Source organism: Macrotis lagotis, chromosome 1, assembly GCF_037893015.1.
Source record: "Macrotis lagotis isolate mMagLag1 chromosome 1, bilby.v1.9.chrom.fasta, whole genome shotgun sequence".
NCBI classification, from domain to species: Eukaryota; Metazoa; Chordata; class Mammalia; order Peramelemorphia; family Peramelidae; genus Macrotis; species Macrotis lagotis.
Window position 1 is genome coordinate 791,452,830 of NC_133658.1, and position 7,922 is coordinate 791,460,751.

Here is a 7,922-nt window from a genome sequence, read left to right on the forward strand (position 1 = left end):
GATCAATAAGTCAGCTAGTGCTAACATATATTAGATGGCCAGGCCATGGTCAGACTGCACCAATTATGATATCACAAAGCTTTTTTTTTAAACCTTTTTTATAGACAGTGAATTGGGCATAAGAATCCTTCAAGATCATCAAGTAACCCTGGACAATAATAAAAACTAATATCTATATGGCAAATTACTCCTGAAAATTGTTTAAAATGACCAAAAAGTATAGGCTAATACCTTTAAATTGTTATAGCCAGAAAGGGGTTATGATCTCTTTAAAAGAAGACAATCTGTGTCAGAGAGCAGATGGAGCTGAAATGATTGCTATGGAAACAAATGTGCATTTTATTTTTCACAAACCCAACTAAGCTATTAATCAGGAAAGAAGTAGAACTAGAACCTGTAGGAGAAAAATAGCATGAAAACAAATGAATTAATTGGCAGAGGACTTGTGATTGGAATGATAAATACTCTCAAAAGGAATTCACATATACACATGTTCATTTGCTGTTCCCATCTCAAACTTACTCCAATATATGAGAATAGTCAGAATCTCTTAAAATTGCTGTTCTTTCCAACTCTAATTCTTTCCCTCAACCCTTCTCTTCCCTCCCCCTTTTGCCAAACATGTTGGTAAATTAAATGTGTGTCTAATGCAGCTCCACTACATGTAATTTGATTTTTTGAAAGAAATTTTGCCTTTTGTTTTCTGTGAAACTGTAAATAAGATACAAAATCAGACATAATGGAAAGAGGCAGGGTGACCAGGGGATTCCAGACAACAACATGGTAAAAGAAACTTGTTGGAGATTGGGGAGGCATTTGACTGCAGGTGGCAGTCTCTGCTAGGGGTAGCAAAAGAATATATAAGGAGATTTATATTTATAGGAATCTGTAGGATGGGAGGGAACCCTGGAGTCTGAGCCCTGACACTCAGCCTATTCTTGCCAATATGAGTTGAATCCATCAGATTGGGGGCTCCCAGGGAAGAACCAACTCTGAAAGGTGGTGGTAGGGGAGGAGCTCAAGGGAAAAGGCAGTAACTCTTGAGTCCCCTGTGTTCCTGGGCCAGAGAGCAGACTGTGCTGTTTGTGCTTCCTGGCCTGAAGATTTGGGGCAGAGCTTCCAGGGACACTTCCAGCTAACTGAACTGACCACTCATTCTCACCTCTGCAAGAGACTCTGTGGGGCAACTTCCCTCACAGCCTCTTTATCTGTTTGGCATGGATACACTAGTGGTTCAATGCCCTCTGTCTGTATATCCTCATCCTCTAGTTCCAAAAAACAATGCAAGGCCTTCTTCTGGGAGTCTGAGCTTAGGGCAAAACTTTGAAGCTAGGTGGTGACAGCTGCCATCACTTTGCTGTTGTCATGGATGAGAAGAGAGTTAAGGACCCAGAGCCCATTCTGGTGGAGACTTCCCTCAGGGGTCAGTCTCAAGGCTCAGAACACTATAGCTGTCATCTTCACCATCAGTCCCTCTGCAGTCATCTCTGTGACATAAGCCTCCAGAGAGGGACTGTCCAAGGCCTTGATGTAGCTCCAATACTGGAAGACTGTGACTTGTTTCCCAGGTCCTGATTGAGGTCTCCTAGGCAGCCTGTGTCCCATGGCATCCTTCAGGAATTTAACACACACAGTCTTAACCAGGCCTGATCGTTACAAGTGACAGGTGATCTTCATAGGGGCTGCAGAAGGTGAAGAGGATGTACTCCATGGGACAAACCAAGGGATTATCACCCTTAGTGCACAGAATCTAAAAAGGCAGGAAACCTGACTGGGAAATAGAGTACTACAGTACTTCCTGAGCAGAGGTGACCTTGCCCATTTGCTCCCTACAAAGTTGGCACACCACCTCTAGCCCCTCCAGGTCTCCTGAAGTAGCCAACCACTCCAGGGCTGATGTTTTCTGGCATTGTAGGAACCCAAAGGCGCCTAGTTTCAGCAAGGGGTGACCACAGTGCTATAGGTGCAAGACCAGGACTATAACCAAGGAAATTTATATCAGAAAAGTTACTGACCCAGTCTTAGACCCAGACCCTGAGTTGCTCAGTGTCTTGTCCTCAGGCCCATCATCCTTACCTTCCTCATCACTGAGAAAGCTAAATCTCTCCAGCGAGTAAACTAGTTGAGGCTGGACACCCAGCTTCGGGACATGACTTGTCTATGCATAAGTAGACTCTCAAGCTGAGTCACCTTCTGCTCCAGTCCTGGCAGCTCTGAAAACTGATCCCTGATAATCATCTAGGGCAGAGCTCAAGTTCCCCAGGGCTTCTTCCAGCTCCAAGTCTCTCAGCCCTGTTCCCTGTTTCAACAGCTCCTTCTGGGGAGGAGATTTGATCTCCATTAGGGGAATGCCAGTTGCTTCTTGAATTGCAACTGGAGACCTGGTGACTGGGGGCATGATGTGCAGTATGAGTATGTGGGTGTAGGATCTGTGTGAGACAAGGCCAAGTGTGAATGGGGATAAGAGGAATCTGAGTGTGGAGGTGCAGAGTAAGGAGAAACATGATTTGTGGATTCAGAACTGATGACTGGACATAGAGGCAAGGTCTGAAAGTGAAGAAGCAGAATTTGGATGGATAGATTCATGGTCAGAGTGAAAGGGGTCAGACTCTCGATGAGAAGGAATGGAGTCTGGGAAGGAGGAGATGGGTGGGGAGAAAGGGATGGAGTCTAAGTGGGGAAATCATTCTCAGAAGGTCTTATAGGGGAGGGAAAGGAGTTCAGAATTAAAATGACTTCATGAAGAGTGGTCAGGGCTAAACAAGAGTGTGGGGGCTTGACTTTAAAGGGTCTGGATTTGCTTCTATGGTGGTGGCAATTGATTTTGGGTGTACAGAGAAGATAGATCCTGGCCATGGATTTCCATGCCTAGAGATTCATTGGTAGTCGCAGTCAATGAACATCCATAGTCAAGTCACTGACATGGGTCAGAGTGCAGTTGTAAGGGATGTACCCATTGACCAAGACTGGGGCTTTGACCCCCTCCTCCTCCATGACTTCCCCTGAGGGATAAGGAATATCTGGTTGAGAGGATGGGGTTAGGTGGGCAATGCTGAGGGCTGGGGGGGCTGGAGAAGTCTTCTGAAGACTGTGAGGTCAAGTACCAAACTGTTCTTTTCTTTAGCTCCTCCTAGCAATGGAGCATGTTATAGAAAACCAATTCCCTGGGGCGGCTAGGTGGCATAGTGGATAAAGCACCGGCCTTGGAGTCAGGAGTACCTGGGTTCAAATCCGGTCTCAGACACTTAATAATTACCTAGTTGTGTGGCCTTGGGCAAGCCACTTAACCCCATTTGCCTTGCAAAAATCTAAAAAAAAACAAAAAAAAACCAAAAAAAAAAAAACCCGATTCCCATAGTGAAGGGGTGTCTGGTGGACTCTGACTGTAGGTAGAAAGACATTTGCTGACAATGGAGGCCTTGGTGACTATCAAAAGAGCTCCAAGGGACCTCAAGGCTGAGCTTGATGGTTGCCCAGATCATTAATATTTATAGCCACAACCACAGCAGCAAATGTCTTTGGTCTCATGAAAAGACATTTTGGTCTCACAACCGTGCGGTTTACCAAGCTTTTTAGTTTCATGAATATAATTTGATCTTGAAAACAGTTCTGAAGTAGTTGTTTTAATTATTCCCATATTACAGATGAGGAAACAGGCATAGAGAACTTAAGTGACTTGCCCATTAAGAAGTGTGTATTAGGGATGTATGTATGTGGGCAATGATCTGCATTGTCTCCCATGGATATGTGAACACTCCTCATTCTCTGGGCTAGTTTGATTTCTTTAAACTCTCACAGAGATAGATTCTTTTGAGTTCCTTAGGGTAACTCTGTTAAGAGAAAATCTACCTCTTCTACTTACATATCTAGTTGTTCAATCCTGACTGATGCATTTCTTATATAATCAGATACTTAAAATGACACTTATAGATATCAAAATAATCATTTAATAATAAATCAAAAGTATTAATAACACCACAGGTGTTCATAATTAAAGTAAGTGTATAAATAATAAGCATACCACAATCCACAAAGAAATCTGTATGACACTCTTCTACCAATGCACTCAACATTTGTGAGGAAAAGTGGGACATATTTACAGAAACCTGCCAAATGAGCTCATGAGTAAAACCCATGCTCAGAATAACTCATAGCTCTAGACTTTAATAACTTCTCGCTGTCTCAGAAGCTGTCCACAAAATTCCATAACTTCTCTATTGATTAAGATACTTCCACCTCAAACTTAAATGAGTGATTGTAGTAGATCTATTGTGTGATTTCTATGATTCTCTTGTTTCCAATCGCTTCTCCTGTTCAGCTAGATTTCTTTTCTTTTTTTTTTAGGTTAAGTGGCTCAAGGCCACACAGCTAGGTAGTTATTAAGTGTCCGAGGCTGGATTTGAACTCAGGTACTCCTGACTCCAGGGCCGGTGCTCTATTCACTGCACCACCTAGCCACCCCTAGGCTTACTTCTGAAAACAACTCTAGAATCCATCATTCTCATTTATTGGGGAAATAGCATTCTGAAATCTATCCTTTCATCTCTCCTCTTTTTTTTTCAAATAACCTTCAGATAAATAATATTTGTACCACAATCATACAGTATAATTTTACTGTCCATATCTTCCTCCATATACAATGGCTTGTCATATTCAACAAAGCAGCAACTATCTCAGAACTCTCAGAACAATAACTAACAATAGTTAGAGGAAACTCTTGGAATTCTGAGCAAGACTTAATGCAGCAACAGCCCCTGTCAAAAGAGATAGTACATTACTTGTTGAACAAGAGTTAACAAGTGCCTGAGGTGAGACTTGAAGCTAACTAGGTCTTCTGGCTCAGTATTCTAGTCTATTCACTATGCCTGGCTGTATTTGCAAATGTCTTCCCATACTGGACATGGGAAAGAAGGGATAGAAGAGCTTTAGGAAAGGAGGATAAAGCAACTTTAAGAAGACTTGGGAAAAAAAGAAGACTCTGGTTCCAGCTATTTCTTCATGTCTTTGCTCACATTGGTCCCTCTTTTTAGAATGCCCTCTCTTCTTATTTACACACCTATTGAATTTTTATGCATCCCTTAAAACTCAACTCATATGCATCTTTTAAACCCCAATTCACTTTCTCCTTAAGACCTTTCCTGACCATCTTCCTTCAGCTCTAGATCCCTAACAATCTATCTCCTCAACTCTCATGTAACACTTAAAAAAATATTGTTCTCCCCCTTTTAGGCTGTAAGGACCAGAAGAGAAGGAATTGTGTCTTATTTAAACTTTGTATCTCTTTCAGGTCCTAGAATAGAGGTTTTTACAAGTGGGCAAGAAACCAAGGGTAGAGTTGTTCAGGTATTAAATGAAGTTTAAATAAGCATTTGAACCGTGTTCAAAGTGTGAAGAACTTCTTTGGATTAAATTTGATTTAACTGGAGGGCAGCTAGCAATTCATTAGCTGGCCAGAGGCTCAGTGATCCTTTCACCACCTTCACTGGCTTTGAAAAGCAAACCACACACTCATTTTGGGAGTCACAAGGCACAAAATAGGAAGAGTTCTGTGAGTCAATACAATTAGGCCCAATCCTTTCGAATGGAAGGGCAAAGAAAAGCAGGCCCAGAAATCCAGCTGAACGACTTATCTGGAAGAACTGCATGAAGGCAGACTGCATCTTGAGAAGAGAGACCCCATAATAAGAGGTATGTAAGTTATCTGGGCCACATGAGTTCTCCACCCATGTGCCTTGCTACTTGGGTATTCTGTATTCTGTGTATGCTACCACTCTTCCCAAAGATGCCATGTCTATTTCTGAATAACCTAGGTTTATGGGGGGAAATATTTTGTAGATATTCTTTTTATAATGCCATTTCATAAATTATTTTACTTTGACCTAATTGTGTTCTCCTAATTGTGACTATTAAAAGTCAATGAATTGATAGAGATTCATGAGCTATAGTTTTAGGTATACAGAACTACAGAATAGCCTGAACCTGGAATACTTGTCCCTACAGGGGACCCAACCTATGACTTTAAGTTGGGAAGGTAACCTTGGAAGAACAGAAATACAGTGTGTATTGAATTATATGTTTCTTGAGTTGCCTTTGACCTTTGAGGATTAAATTCTCTGGTTTCCTGATCAGCCTTATTCTGATACTCCTTACTTATCCATTTCCCTTGTAATGCCTGATCCCCTAGATTATAGAACTATGTCTTTTAATCTATCTTTTGAAGTAGTCCAAAGTGGGATTTAATTCCCTTGTGCTAACTACCCACCCAATAAGCCATAGCCTAGCCCTCTTCCACTTGTCAGGCTCAGGTTTTATCTCCTTTCAATAATTAAATTACATCCCTGATGAATATAGATACAAAAATCTTAAATAAAATCTTAGCAAAATGATCGCAACAAGTCATCACTAGGATAATACATTATGATCAAGTAGGATTTATCCCAGGAATGCAGGGTTGGTTCAATATTAGGAAAACTGTTAGTATACTCAATGATATTAACAAAAAACCTATCAGAAATCATATGATCATATCAATAGATGCTGAAAAAGCTTTTGACAAAATACAGCATCCATTCCTACTTAAAACACTAGAGTGTAGGAATAAATGGACTGTTCCTCAGAATAATAAGCAATATTCTATCTGAAACCATTAACAAGCATTATATGCAATGGGGGATAGGCTAGAGGCATTCCCAATAAGATCAGGGGTGAAACAAGGATGCCTATTATCACCACTACTATTCAATATTGTATTAGAAATGTTAGCTTCAGCACTAAAAGAAGAAAAAGAAACTGAAGGTAGGGAAGGAAGATGAAACTCTCACTCCTCGCAAATGACAGGATGGTATACCTAGAGAATCCCCAAAAAAATCATCTAAAAAACTACTAGAAATAATTAACAACTTCAGCAACGTCACAGGATATAAAATAAACCCTCATAAATGCTCAACATTTCTATATATGACTAGCAAGATACAGCAGAAAGAGCTAGAAAGAGAAATCCCATTCAAAGTAATCTCAGATGATATAAAATACTTGGGAGTATATCTGCCAAGGCAGACTCAAAAACTTTTTGAAAACAATTACAAAACACTTCTCATACAAATAAAAACAGATTTAAATAACTGGGCAAACATCAACTGCTCATGGATAAGTCAAGCTAATATAATAAAAATGACAATTCTACCAAAACTAAACTACTTGTTTAGTGCCCTATTAATCAAAATTCTAAAAATTTACTTTAATGAGTTAGAAAAAGTTGTAAGTAAATTTATATGGAGAAATAAAAAGTCAAGAATTTCCAGGGATTCAATGAAAAAAGTGCAAAAGAAAGTGGCTTAGACTTACCAGATCTAAAATTATATTATAAAGCATCAGTCATCAAAACTGTTTGATATTGGTTAAGAAATAGAGTGGTGGACCAGTGGAATAGACTAGGTGCAATAAGAGGAAATGATTATAGTAATCTGCTGTTTGATATACCCAAAGAGTCCAGTTTCTGGGATAAAAACTCTCTCTTTGATAAAAACTGTTGGGAAAATTGGAAGTTAGTATGGAAGAAACTTAGATTAGACCAAAAATTCACACCCTATACGAAGATAAGATCAAAATGGATACAGGATTTAGACATAAAGAACAATATGTCAGATCTATGGAAAGGGAAGCAGTTTATGACCAAGGAAGAGATGGAGAACATTAAAAACAAACTAGATAGTTTTGATTACATTAAATTAAAAAGCCTCTGCACAGACAAAACCACTTTAACCAAGATCCAAAGAAATGTAGTAAATTGGGAAACAATTTTTACAACTAGTATTTCTGACAAAGGACTCATTTCTAAAATATACAGAGAACTGAGTCAAATTTTCAAAAAAACAAGCCATTCCCCAATTGACAAATGGTCAAAGAATATGCAAAGACAACTT

General features: G+C 39.8%; 1 pseudogene; it reads right to left on the reverse strand.

Moving 5' to 3' along the window:
- Positions 1-1,018: 1,018 nt before the first annotated feature.
- On the reverse strand, positions 1,019-2,994 carry LOC141507067 (rho family-interacting cell polarization regulator 1 pseudogene; annotated as a pseudogene).
- Positions 2,995-7,922: the final 4,928 nt, after the last annotated feature.